General features: G+C 42.0%; 2 protein-coding genes and 1 pseudogene across 3 annotated transcripts in view; 1 reads left to right on the plus strand and 2 right to left on the minus strand.

The window, feature by feature from the left end:
* LOC122544532 (histone H1.01-like) overlaps positions 1-14,913 on the plus strand; it is a 179,340-nt gene that overhangs the window by 32,418 nt on the left and 132,009 nt on the right. The window lies entirely within an intron of this gene.
* Positions 867-6,580, minus strand: LOC148135528 (uncharacterized; annotated as a pseudogene). Its single transcript, XR_015755283.1, has 3 exons — positions 3,401-6,580; positions 1,998-2,496; positions 867-993 (listed from the first exon to the last, which is right to left on the minus strand). The product of XR_015755283.1 is annotated as an uncharacterized LOC148135528 (transcript).
* The window catches only part of LOC122544643 (histone H1-like), a 36,629-nt gene continuing 22,594 nt past the window's right edge, over positions 879-14,913 (minus strand). Inside the window, exon 4 of the mRNA XM_087984884.1 lies at positions 879-993. The gene's annotated coding sequence lies outside the window, so the exon portion shown is untranslated. The remainder of the gene's footprint in view (positions 994-14,913) is intronic.

Below are 14,913 nucleotides of genomic sequence, written 5' to 3' on the forward strand. Positions count from 1 at the left end.
TATTATTAGTCACTTCAGTTAGTATTAAATGATACATCTTACAGTGTCCAGCAGCAACTGAAAAGACTACTGTATACGCAAAACGTTAAAAAAAGGAGTCTGAATGCAATAAAAATTCAGATTCAGGCCAAGATAAACATTTAACCAACATTAGTCCCTCAATCAGAAAGGGTTAGTGAATATTGATTGAGTTTATCCAACACTTCGACCAAAAGAAAACACAACTGAACATGGAAAGAGAATGAGATACACATACTCTACCAAATGCTGTTGCATACAAGCAAAACTGGCTCCATAGTTATTCAAAGACACATAACTGCAGAAATAAACTCAAATTAGCATTTACATAAGGATACTGGCAGTGAGTGGATAAAGATCAGAATCCCAACAGTTAATGGAAACTAGTATGGAGAATAGGTGAAGAACAGAATGTCCCAGTCTGGACACAATGGGCTGAATGGCTGTACCAATTCTGTGACTCTGTCATAAAGCACAAAATGCAGAAGAGATTAAGGCCCAATTACAACACCCTAAAAACTACTATCACAGAATGAATCACAGTCACATGTTCACAAAAGAATAACTCAGGCAAACAGTGATGAATACACTCACATTCACATTACAGAACCCGACAGAGAAGGATTCTTAACTAAACATTCACAAAGTAAAAATTGACAGTGACTGTTAAAAACTAAATTCTCACATTCACATCGCAGAAACTGACAGGCTTATATTGACAATTACCCAAGCACATTCACCATGCAGGTTTCCTCAGGAGGCTAAGTAAATCCAGCATGTCCATAAAGACACTTGCAAATTTTTCTGGATGCATCCTCTCTAGATGTGTCACAGCGTGGTATGGCTACTGTTGATTGACAATTACACTCACTGTCAGATTGATTTATTTTCCTTTTAATGTGGAGAGCCCTGGACTTTCAATCTGGCATCGGTCAATCATGATCTCCTTGTTATTAGATACGCGACTGTCACTGGCTGCGAGAGCAGAGAAAAAAAAATCATAAAATACAATTGTAACAGTGTCTGTAAGGACATTATTTCTTATTGCACGTTCATTGCCTGAGTGTTCTCAGCCCTTAGTAAATGTCCGATACATGCAGAATGGCAACGTGAGCGTCCCTGATCGTGTTTGACTTCACATTGGTATCACATTTCCTTTAAATGCATTAAGAAAGGCTGAATTAATCCCCAGTGCAATAAGTAGTCAGTCGATGCAGCATACGATAACGAACGGTCCCTGACCCTCTGTACATTATTCACTGGTTTCACTGATTTCAGAGAGAGAGCATATTAGACAATAGTGAGTCAGTCCTCAGCTGTAAAGGATGGAATGGGGTAAAGTGGGATTGTGTTAACTATCCTTTTGTAATAGAAAAACAAATGAACGAGTATGGACTCATGCACTCTCCTCAAACTATCTGGTCTTTTCTTCGTGTTCGCTGGCTTTTCAATTTTTTTTAAAAAGCAGTTGATCACTTGGTGCCAATTCTTTCTCCTTTCCCAATGGCAGCTATATTAACACCAACAGAGAGAATGAATAGTGTTTCCTGGAATTTCAAATCCAGTACCACAATATGTTAAAATTATATTGTATAATATCCTGACTAGATTAGATTAGATTCCCTACAGTGTGGAAACAGGCCCTTCGGCCCAACAAGTCCACACCAACCCTCCGAAGAGCAACCCACCCAGACCCATTCCCCTACATTCATTCCTGACTAATGTACCGAACACTACAGGCATGACCAATTTACCGAACCTGCACATCTTTGGACTGTGGGAGGAAACCGGAGAACCTGGAGGAAACCCACGCAGACTCGGGGAGAATGTGCAAACTCCACACAGACAGTTGCCTGAGACAGGAATTGGCGGGTCCCTGGCGCTAGGAGGCAGCAGTGCTAAGACTGAGCCACCGTGTCACGCCTATTATAATAAATTCTGCAGTCACCGAAGGTTTTGTTAGTTATAATCGTTGCCACCTTTATCACAAAATCCTTCTGCATTTCTCCAACTTGCGGGAACAGATTTTCTCTTTAAACTCTATCTTCATCAACAAGACGTCTTGTGCCTTTGTTTCAAATTAACTTAAATTTTCTACTGTGTTCTTCTTGATCCTCCTGATGAATTCTGATATAAAACACAAGAAAACTTGATGCCATTTTCTCAGATACTCAATGTGATCACATAATATTTTGAAGCAGTGGAGTAGGAAAGATTTAGTGTGATCAGGTAGATTAGTAAAGCTATTCAATTTTCTTTTTGTGAGAAAAGTTGAACAGTTTCATTCTTCAATACATCTACTTTGACCATTCCAATTTCCTCCACTGCATGAGAGAAAATCAAAGTCCTTTTGCCATCCTTCCACCTCCCCAATAGAGCTACACAAGTGGCCCAATGATGATGAGCACTATCACAATACAGAGCACACAATACATTACCTTTACTTCAACAGTCTTCAAATAATTATACCACTGTGCACTGCGGAAAGAAAAACTAATTATGAGAGTGACAGATGAGTTATTTGTTCATGGAACACAAACTGACAGGTACATATACTTTCACATACAGATGCACGCATCCATTCATATAGTCGAAGCTGTCAGGGATAGACTGATAATTGCACAAACACATCCACATTACAGAAACAGACAGGTACATTTTGATAACACACATATCCCCGGAGCAGAATCTCACAGGTATACACTGATAACTACATTCTTACATTCACCTAATGGGGCAGACTGATAACTAAAGTCACATTGACATAGCAAAAGCTGACAGGTAGAGATGGATAATGACATTCATATTCACACAGCAGAATCTGACAGGGGCAGATAGATAATTGGACAGTCATCTTCACATCACAGAAACTGTAAGTATAAACATTTGGGCATATTCTCATTGGAGTTTTGAAGAATAATGTGTCACCTTTTAGTAGAAGAGAAAATGATCTAAAAGGAGTTGACAAAGTATGTAGATGCTGGGTGAACGTCACTGCTCATTAGAGAATCCGGGGTAATGTGGCAGTTTGAACAGGAAGCCTTCCGTCTAATAAGAAAATGTAAAACATGCTGCCATTGTTCTATTCCACAGGGAGCAGTTTGGGTTGTTTTATCAACTTAACTTCAGCTCAGGTAGCTATATATCTTTCACGATACATAAGGGAGTCTTTGGTTATGGACAATAAACATAAAAATGGGGTTAAAAACAATTGTGATTTTTTTCTTATGACAGAACACAGGCAAATAAAAATGCCACAAACATTTCATTTTCCTTATGGTCTTCTGCTTTGAGACATTTAAACTGACTCAAGCCTGAAAGAAATTAATAACTCTCGTGTATACCTTACAACAGCATGGCAGAAATAGGAGACATCATTCACCTTCCACTTTATCTGTAACGTACTGATATGTATGTGTTCACAGATCATACACTGACAGATTCAGTTTCAAATGACCATGACATACCAGGGATGGAGTAAAAAAAGATTGCTTGGTTCTTTTCTTGAGGTTTCACACATGAGATGCAATTCACACACACCAACGTCTGCAAACAGTAAAAGTGCAAACCGCAAACACTCCTCTGATACTCTTTCCAGGCGTGAAAAGTTGAGTCAGAAGAGAGACCCCAGCAAAGAAAATACATTTCCTCTCCACAGGTCAGTTGACAATGTTTACAGATACTCTGGCCACTCCCCATAGTCACATGCCACTGAAGACAACCCCCAGCCTCACAGTCACATATTACCCCAGGTACTATGGTAGGATGAGATCATCCTCGGAGATAATGCAAATGCTAATGCCCTAATCCTGGGAATCATAATGCAGAAGATTTCCTGACCCAGTGATTCCCAAGGACAACATAGGTGTGATGTATTCGAACTTCGGAGTGGCTCTGAAAATGAGTTCTGGTCCTGCTTCTGCCTCAGACAACGTAGGTGTGATGGGCCTCAGCATTGGGGGGATGATCAAGCAAGCGAACCTGATTGGCTGGGGATGGCTATAAAAGTATGATAGAGATTCAACAGTAATTTAACTTGATAATAGGGAGTTCAGTAGCAAATGACTGTGTAATTGGAGTAAGGGTCATTCGCATTCCTGCCTGACTGTCGTCCTCACCCACTTCCAGAACATTCACTCATTGTAGTTTAACCCTTAATATTACATTAATGTCCAGAGAGATATTCCCATTTAATCTTTCCACATTACAGAATAGAAGGATCTGCTGGCCTTTGATAGAATGGTATGCTCTTCCTGTTGGATGTGGGAGATTAGGGAGAGTATCCATGTTACTGGTGATTATGTCTGCAGTACGTGTGTTTGGTTGTAAATCCTATCGGATCATGTGGATCGGTTGGAGCAACAGTTGAAAGGATCTGCTGATGGGGAGTTGAAGAGGGGAGGGTGAATACTCATGTGGAGCATATATACTGACTGAGACCAATTGAGTCAATTGGCCTGGCCCTGGATACAAACTTAATGGAACAAAGACAAACATATTTACTTTTCATCTCATTGGAGTGGTAAGGAAAACATTATTTCCTATCCAGGATAAATTAAATGTCCTTCCTCAGGGGATCATTTCCATGGGAATGTGCAGTTCCATGCTCAAAGAACATCAGCCTGACTGGAAGCAAAGTAGCAAGAGTGGCCTATCCAGCAGAAAGCAATCCTTTGGTCGTCCCCATTTCACCTTCTGTCAGAATGAAGGTGGATTAGTCTTGAGCTGGATTTTCCCTCATTTTGATATCAATTCATTGGATATAGTATCAATGTCTGGGTCAGCATTCATTGCCCACCTGAGTTGTTCACTTTGAGAAAGTGATGGTGAGTTGCCTTCTGGGACTGCAGTCCTTGTGGTGTTGGCTCACCCACAAAGCTGTTACAGAGCAGTTCCAGGATTTTGACCCATTGATAGTGAAGGAACAGCCAATGTGGAGATTTATGATGTTCAAGTCCCAGTCATTTCAGTGACTCCATTAGATCTTCATGTACTAGTCATTTTGAGATTTCTGTCTGCAAACCCTCCCTTTCTAACAGCCTGTTAATGAGAATGGCGTGTGACATGGAGGGGAGCTTGCAGGTGGTAATGTTCCCAGGTAACTGCTGCTCTTGTTCTTCTAGATGGTGAAGGTGTGGGTTTGAAATGTGCTGTCGAAAAGATTTAATAATTCAGATTAAAAACAGATCCAAGTCCTCTGATCATTTGTGAACTTTCTTGTGCCTCCACAGACTGGAATACTGAGTGAATTCTTTCCCACACTCAGAACATATGAATGACTTCTTCCTAGTATGACCTAATTTGTGTGCCTGTAGGACAGATAAATATCTGAATCGCTTCCCACACTTGGAGCATTTGAATGGCTTTTCCCCTGTGTGGATGCGTTGGTGTCTCACGAAGGCTGATGACACAGTGAATTCTTTTCCACAATCAGAGCAGGGAAATGGCCTCTCCCCAGTGTGAACTCATTGGTGCATGCGCAGGCTGGATAACTGCGTGAACACTTTTCCACACTCCAAGCAGGTAGGTGGCCTCTTCCCTGTGTGAACTTGCTGGTGTGTCAACAGGGTGAAATACTCACAGAACGTCTTGTCACACTCAGAGCAGGTGAATGGTCTCTCTGCAGTGGCATCACGCTGGTGTATCCACAAGGCAGACGAATCAAGGAATCCCTTCCCACATTCGGTGCAGATGAACGGCCTCTCCCTGTAGTGACCACGTCGATGAAACTCCAGAGTCGACAGGGAATGGAATCCATTCCCACAATCATCACATTTCCATGGTTTCTCCATATTAAGGGTGGCCTTGTGTCTCTGTAAGTTCATACTATGAATGGTGTGATGTTTCTTTCGGGTATGAGACTTTTTGAAGGTTTATCAATTCACTGAAAGACTCGCAGTTGGTAAGTATGTCTCAGTTCTTTTCTAGCCAAATTGTTGTTTCAAATCTTTTGAACCAGAGAGACAGACATTCTTGATCTATGGTTTACAGTCAATGATATTTAAATGCCAGTTATTTCAGTAAACCTATAAGATCTTCAAGTGTTGGTTGTTTTGAGATTGCTGTCTGAAATTCTTCTCTTTCTAACATACTGAAAGAAAGTTATAAAAGTCATCACTATTCGGTTCGAAATTCAGAACAATCAAATCTGAGTGATCATCATTTCTTGCCCTGGACAGATTCTGTCCTTCCCTGGGTTCATTTCCTTTCTCTTTCAGTTGCTGCAAATAGATAATTTCAGACCAGAACTTTAAGAAGAAGAAACCGGGTGATTGGAGGAATTGTCAGTCTGAGTAAAGCTCCATCTTCATTCATACAAAGACAAACAGCAGCACCAGCTTTTGCTGGGTCGTACGGAGCAGCTTTCTAAACTCATGGTTGCACGATCGCGCTCAGACAATAGGGCGCTCTGATTGGTCGGAGGTCCAGATTGCTTCCGGTCCTCCAGTGCTTTCTATTGGTCACTTTGCCGCTGGGATGGAAGATGGAATCACGAGGGGCAGCAGCGGGCCTGACGAAATGACGTTTGTATGCTTTTTGCCAGGAGACAAGAGACTGCGATGATAACTGACCATTGACATTGAAGGGGCTGTCCCCGCCCCAAAGTTGTTTATGCACATGCGCGGTATACGCTTTGTTGTGTCAGATCGTGAACCTATCACATGACCAGCAGCAACATGGATTGTGGGAGTTGTAGTCCCCATGAAGCTACTGGTGCCCTGTCTCCGGGAAGTGGATGAAAAGTATGGGTCGGAACCTGGTGGGAACAGGAGTCCTGAAACGTTAATTCTGCTTTCTGTTCACAGATGCTGCCAGACTTGCTGAGCTTTTCCAACAATTCCTGTTTTTGTTTCTCATTTGCACCGGCCGCATTTTTGGCGGCTTTTATGAGGACTTAGAGACCTGGGTGGCAGCTTTTGGGGGAGCAGCGAAATAGGTGACTGTGACAGTGAATACCAGAAGCATCTTCAGGGAAGGAGATTTGGGCTAATAGCAAAGAGGTCGTCAGATGAATTAGCAGTCAAACTTAGACAATGAGGGAATATGCGGGATATAGTGATTAATATACATAGACTGGGAAGTATATTCAGACCATGTAGAATAATGTGTTTGGAATGTCCAGCCTGTACTTATAAAACCATATAATTCTTCTTGAGCAGTGACTGTGCATCAAGGATGATTCTTTTTCTATGCGTCCTGGGATTATTGGGTCGTTTAATGTTGAATCCGCAAGTACTGCCCATGTGGGGCAGATGATATTTGCTGAAGCCAGTGTGGGTGTGATGGGTACATTTTCACATGCTTCTTCCAGTTATAACCTTTGTTTTCCATCTGGGGATATTTCAGATATCAAAATTGTTGTCTTCTTCAATGATACTTCTTTGCCAAATTGCATGTTTGGGGGCATTACATTTTTGTTTTTAAGAGAAAATGTGGAGTCATACTGAACACTGCTTGCTCAGATTACTGAGCTGCTTTGGAAGTCCTGTGTCAGACGTGCAATTGATGCGATCTGTAGTTGATTGTGCACAAGCAGTGCCTCAGTTCAAAACTCTTCAGTCTGATCTGCATTTTAATAACCACTTTCCTGGAGGTCATTCAAGAGGGGAGAGCAAAAAGGCAAGTGGTAGTTGTAGGGGACTCTTTAACTGGGAGTATTGACAGCATCCTTTGTAAGCGGGATTGAGAGTACTGCACAGTGTATTGCCTTCCCCATGCCAGGTTGAGGAAATCTCTGGCCTCCTTGAAAGGATATTTAAGTGGGAGAACAAGGATCCAATTAGTCTGGTTCACATTGATATGAACATCATAGGCAAGGTGAGGACGAATGACCTGTTTGGGGATTATTAAGCATGGGAAACAAACTTAAGGAACAGGTCCTCCAAGGGTTATAATCTCCAGATTACTACACGAGCCATGTGCAAATTGGTTTAGGTAAAATAAAATTAGGGAATTAAACACATTCCTAAAAGAGTAGTGTGGGAACGAGGGGCTCCGTTTCTTGGGGCATTGGCATCAGTTTTGGAACAGGAGGGATCTGTACTATTGGGACGGTCTCCACCTGAAATGATCTGGAACCAGTGTTCTCGCGAAAAGGAGAAATGAGGTGATCACGAGGACTTTAGTGATGGAGGGTGGGTTGGGGGGGAGCGACAGGAAGTATCATGGTAAATAGAAAGGAAAGCAGCAGATTAACGTGTGTGCAGAAAGGTTTAACTACATCCAAGACTATGAAAGACGTTAAAAGGAAGGACAAGTCAGGAGGTATTAGTGGAAATTAATAGAATTCAAAAAGGTGTAAAAAATGAGCATAAAGGCACTTTACCTAAATGCTCGTGGCATTCAAAACAAGGTAGATCAGTTCATTGTGAATTAGTATGATTTAGTAGCTATTATGGAACAGGATCGCAAGATGGTCAAGTCTGGGAGTCAAATATCCAGGGCTTATCAGACTGTTTGGAAGGACAGACAGAAATGGAAGGGGGTGGTGTAACTCTGATATTTAAGGATGATATTAGAGCTATGGTGAAATAGGTTCCATGAAGAATAAGGTTTAATCCATTTGAGTAACAAATAGAAACGCAAAGAAAAATAAGTCACTATTGGCGAAGTCTATACGGCACCAAATAACATCACACTGGGGAGGGAAGTGAACATAGAAATAAATAATTCCTGTAAAAATGGTTTGGTAATTATCATGGGGGACTTTAAACTACATGTCAATTGGTGAAACCACGTTGGTGAATAGAGCCTTGAGGAGGACTTCATTGAATGTATCCACAATAGTTTTCTTGAACAGTATGTAATGGAACTGACGAGGGACTAAACTACTCTAGATCTGGTCCTGTGTAATAAGACGGGATTAATTAAAGATGTCATAGTTAAAGATCCTATTGGAAGGAGTGATCATAGTATGGTTGAATTTAGAATACAGATGGAAAGAAAGATAAAAATCCAATACCAGAGTCCTGTGCTCAAACAAGGGAGACTACAATAGGATGACAGAGGAGTTAGCAGACTTTATAGTGGGACAATTGCCGAACAGTGGAGGACTTTCAAAGCAATTTTCCAAGGTGCTCCACAACAGTATACACCACTGAAAACGAGGTTAATCTGTCATGGGTGTCTAAGGAAGTAAGTGAGGCTCTCAAGTTACAAGAGAAAGCACACAAAGTGGCAAAGAGCAGTGGGAAGCCAGAGGATTGGGAAAACTTTAAAGGTCATCAGAAAGGAACAAAAAAGCTATTAAGAAATTAAGATAGATTATGAGATTAATGTAGCTCAGAATATAAAAACAGACAGCAAAAATTTCTTCAAATATATAAAGCGAAGAAGACTAGCTAAGGTAAACATTGGTCTTTTAGAGGGTAAGAAGGGGGATTTCACATTGAGATAATGAGGAATTGGCCGAAGCATTGAACAGGTATTTTGTGTTAATATTCACAGTGCAAGATACAAGTACCGTACCAGTAATTGACAAGGAGATGAAGGGAGGTGTCATGGAGTCCTACAGCACAGCAACAGGCCTTTTCGCCCAAGTTCTTCAATGCCAACAAAAAGGTCCATCCAATCCCATTCCCTGTAATTGGCCCATATCCTTCTAATCATTTCCTGTCCATGTACTTGTCTAAACACCTTTTAAATATTGCTAATGTATCTCCCTCAACCACTTCTGCTGTCATCTCATTCCATGTGCATACCACCCTCTGTATAAAAACATTGCTCCTCCAGTTCCCTTTTATTCTTTCTCCTCTAACATTAGACTGATGCCCTCTGATCCTCCATTCCCCAATCTTGGGAAAAAGACTCAGTGCATTCACCCAACCTGTTCCTCTCATAATCTTATACAGTTCTATAAAATCCCCCCTCAGTCTCCGATGCTCTAAAGAGTGAAGTCCTAGTTTGTCTACGTATAACTCAGACCACTGAGTCCTGGCAGCATCATTGTAAATTTCTTCTGCACTCTTTCCAGTTTAGTAACATCCTTTCTATAACAAGGTGACCAAAACTGAACAGACCACTCCAAGTGCGGCCTCACCAATGTCCTGTGCAACTGCAACATAACTTCCCAATTTCGATACTCAATGCCCTGACTAATGAAGGCCAGTATGCCAAAAGCCTTCTTCACTGCTGTCGACCCATTACTCCACTTTGACAGAACTGTGAGCTTGAACTCCAAGTTCCCTCTGTCCCACTACACTCCTTAAGGCTTTATGATTCACCATGAAATTCCTACCTTGATTTGTTTTTCCAAAATACAAGACCTCACACACACAAAGGTATGCTGACTATTCCCTATCAAACCCTGTCTTTCCAAATGCATGTAAATCATATCTCTCAGAATTTTCAAGTAGTTTACCTACCACAGATTAAATCTTACTGATCTGTATTTCCCAGGCTTTTCTTTGCAGCCATTGTTGAATAATAATTGGCCAATTACAGGGAAATGGGATTGGATGGACATTTTTGTTGGCATGGAACAGTTTGGGCTAAAGGGCCTGCCTCTATGCTGTAGGACTCTATAACATCTCCCTTTGTCTCCTTGTCAGTTACTGGCATGGTACTGGTATCTTGTACTGTGAACACTAACACAATAACATTTGTCACCCTCCACTCTTCTCTGACCTCACTCATGGCTAACAATGATGCAAAATTATCAGCCAGGTCCCCCCGCAATTTCTCCTCCAGCCTGTTGCAGTTAGGATGTAGAAATATTTATCACAAAAAGGTCAATGTTGGACAAACTAACGGATATAAGGGCAGACCAGTCTCCTGGCCCTAACGGATTGCATCCGAGGGGACTAAAAGAAATGGCACTCTTGGTAATTTTCTAAACTTAGCTGGACTCTGGGGCAGTTTGAGCAGATTGAAAACACCAAATGTGGTGCCACTGTTTAAGAAGCGAGGTAGAGAAAAAATGAGGAATTATAGGACAGTTAGGTTAACATATGTAGTGGGCAAGATGCTCGAGTCTACTGTCAAGAAGAAATAGCAAAGCATCTCGATAGAAATTGTCCCATTCGGCAGGCACAACAGGTCATGCTTAATTAATCTTTTGGAATTCTATGAAGCCATTATAATTGCACTGAATAATGTGGACCCAGTAGATGTGATATATCTAGATATCCAAAAGGCATTCAACAAGGTGTCAAGTAAAAGGCTGCTGCATAAGATAAAGGTGTTACAGGCAATCCACGAGCATGAATAGAGGATTGGTGAATGAACAGAAAGCAAAGAATGGGGATAATTGAATGCTTTTCTGGTTGGCAATCGATGATAGTGGGGTGCCTCAGGGATCATTGAGTCATAGAGATGTACAGCAAGGAAACAGATCCTTCAGTCCAACTCATCCATGCTGACCAGATATCCCAACCCAAACTAGTCCAACCTGCCAGCACCCAGCCCATATCCCTACAAATCCTTCCTATTCATGCACCCATCCAGATGCCTTTAAAATGTCACAATTATACTAGCCTCCACCACTTCCTCTGGCAGCCCATTCGACACATGCACCACCCTCTGTGTGAAAAGGTTGCCCCTTAGGTCTCTTCATGTCTTTCCACTTTCACCCTAAACCTATGCCCTCTAGTTCTGACCTCCCCCACCTCAGGGAAAAGACCTTGTCTATTTACCCGATCCATGCCCCTCATGATTTTCTAGACCTCTACAAGGTCACTCCTCAGCCTCTAATGCTTCAGGGAAAATAGCCCTAGTTTATTCATCCTCTCTCTATAGCTCAAATCCTCCAACCCTGGCAACATCCTTGTAAATCTTTCCTGAACCTTTTCAAGTTTCAGAACATCTTTCTGATAGGATGGAGACCAGAATTGCATGCCATATTCCAAAAGTGGCCTCACCAATGTCCTGTACAGTCGCAATATGACCTCCCAACTCCTGTACTCAATACTCTGACCAATAAAGGAAAGCATATCAAATGCCTTCTTCACTATTCTGTCTACCTGTGACTCTGCTTTCAAGGAGCTATGAACCTGCACTCCAAGGTCTCTTTGTTCAGCGGTACTCCCTCGGATCTGAACATTAAATGTATAAGTCCTGCTAAGATTTGTTTTCCCAAAATGCAGCATTTATCTAAATTAAACCCCATTTGCCACTTTGTTGGGACCACAATTGTTTACAATTTGCACAGATGGTGTGGAGTTGAGGACCACATGTAGTGTGTTAAAGTTTGCAGATAACAAATGTTTAGGGCATATAGATCGTTCAAGTGAGTGTGTGAAGTTCTGGCAGATGGAGTAAAATGTTGGTAAATGTGAAGTCATCCATTTTAGTAGCAATAATAGTAAAAAGGACTGTTATTCGAATGGTAAAATTTGCAATAAATTGCTATGCAGAGAGACTTTGGTGTCCTTGTGCATAAATTGCAGAAGGCTGGTCTGCGGGTGCAACAGGTAAATACTAAGGCAATGGGCAGCACAGTGGCTCAGTGGTTAGCACTGCTGCCTCACAGCACCAGGGTCCCAGGTTCAATTCCAGCCTCGGTCAACTGTCTGTGTGGAGTTTGCACATTCTCACGTGTCTGTGTGGGTTTCCTCCCACAGGGCAGGTGAATTGGCTATGGCTAAATTGCCCACAGTGTTCAGTGCATTAGTCAGAGGGAAAGGGGTCTGGGTGGGTTACTCTTCGGAGGGTCGGTGTGGACTGGTTGGCCCAAAGGGCCTAATTCCACCCGGTAGGGAATATAATCTAATCTTTAAAAATGGTATATTGTCCTTTATTAGTAGAGGGATCGAGTTTAAAAGTGGAGAGGATATGTTACGGCTCTGTAGGGTGTTGGTGAGGTCACACCCAGAGTACTGCATGCAGTTTTGGTCTTCTTACTTGAGAAAGGAGATACTGGCACTAAAGGGGGTGCAGAGAAGGTTCACTAGGTTCCTGAATTGATGAGTTGAGGGGATTGCTTTCTGAGGAGAGACTGAGTAGACTGGGATTATATTTGTTAGAATTTAGAAGAATGGGGGAGGGGGGGGGCGCGGAGGGGAGAAATCTTACAGTAACATATAAAATTATAAAGGGAATAGATGAGATTGAAGCAGGGAGAATGCTTCCACTGGTGAGTGGAACTGGGACAAGACGGTATTGCCTCAAAATTAGGGGGAGCAGATTTAGGACTGAACTGAGAAGGAATTTCTTCACCCAGAGTGTTGTGAATTTGTAGAATTCCCTGCAGTATTTGAGGTTTCCTCATTGAATGCTTTTAAAGCGAAGATCATGTTTTTAAAGAGTAAAGGAATTCAGGGTTATGGTGAGAGGCTGGGTAAGTAGAGCTGAGGCTGGGAAAAGATCAGCCATGATCTTATTGAATGGTGGAGCGGGCTGAAAGGGCCAGATGGCCAACTCTTACTCCGGGTTCTTATGTTTGTAATTCTTAGTGGTCAATCACCCCAAACCTAGAACATCACTGCAGGAGTTTCTCAGTTTCCCAATCGCTCTGAGCTGCCTCAATGACTTTACGTTTGAATGAAAGTCCAAGTTGGTACTCTGATTACACAATATGTAGCACCATTTGAGACTCCTCAGGCACACAAGCAATCTCTGGCCTAACACTGTAAAAGAAGATCAGTCACATGGAACACGTTTTGTGTAACAGGACATCTCAAGATCCTTCAGGAGTGTTTGCAAAATAAACATTGGGCACTGACACATTGAATGGTATTCTCTTGAATGATGAAAATTTTGATTGTAGGGCAAGTTTCACATACGAGGAATAGCTGAGGATCCTGGGATTGTATTCATTGGAGTTTAGAAGATTAAGGGGAGATCTAATAGAAACTTACAAAGATAATACATGGCTTGGAAAGGGTGGACGGTAGGAAATTGTTACCGTTAGGCGAGGAGACTAGGACCCATGGACACTGCCTTAGAATTAGAGGGGGTAAATTCAGAATAGAAATGCGAAGACATTTCTTCAGCCAAAGAGTGGTGGGCCTGTGGAATTCATTGCCATGGAGTGCAGTGGAGGCCAGGACGCTAAATGTCTTCAAGGCAGAGATTGATAAATTCTTGATGTCACAAGGAATTAAGGGCTACGGGGAGAATGCGGGTAAGTGGAGTTGAAATGCCCATCAGCCATGATTGAATGGTGGAGTGGACTCGATGGGCCGAATGGCCTTACTTCCACTCCTATGTCTTATGGTCTTAAGTTCTGAACAAATATTCACAAGGAGAGAGGCAGACTGGTTGAAGGATGGAATATCAGAACGCCCTGCTCAGGCAAGATTATAATGGAGTATTGACAATCAGAGATGCTAAAGAGGGCAGAATGAGTGGAATGCAGGTACCTCAGAGTGAGGAAGTGCAGGTAACAGAGGCAGGGAGCAACACAGCCCAATATGCAGATATCACAGAGTTATGGACTGGATATCAGTGATCAAGAGGGACGTTTGCAATTTTTAACTGGAGCAAATTTCTGCTCATGGAGGCAGTAGCTTAGTGGTATTATCTGAAGACTATTAAACTAGGGATCCAGGTAATGTTTGGGGGGGATCTGGTTTTGATATCCACTATGACAGATGATGGAATTTGAATTCAATAAAAATCTGGAATTAAAAGGCTAACAATGACCTGGTTGAGTGTTCGAAAATCCCACCTGGTACGCTGAAGTCCTTTAAAAGAAAGAAACCCTGTCCATACCCAGTCTGCTGTACGTGATTCTAGATCCACAGCAATGTGGTTGGCACTTAACTGCCCTGGATGAGCGAGTGATGCCCACATCCTGTGACTTAATAAGTCAATAAAACATCCAGTGCTGTAGAATACACTGTCTGATAATTTAGCAACAGTGGAATAACAGAGACATTGAGTTGTCTGATGAGGTAGAATTGAGTAATGTCAGCAGAGGTGTGAAAACGAATACCATGCCTTTGGATGAGCTCA

This window comes from Chiloscyllium plagiosum, unplaced genomic scaffold, assembly GCF_037043375.1.
Source record: "Chiloscyllium plagiosum isolate Xiang-an unplaced genomic scaffold, Cpla_swu_hap1 HiC_scaffold_49, whole genome shotgun sequence".
Lineage (NCBI taxonomy): Eukaryota > Metazoa > Chordata > Chondrichthyes > Orectolobiformes > Hemiscylliidae > Chiloscyllium > Chiloscyllium plagiosum.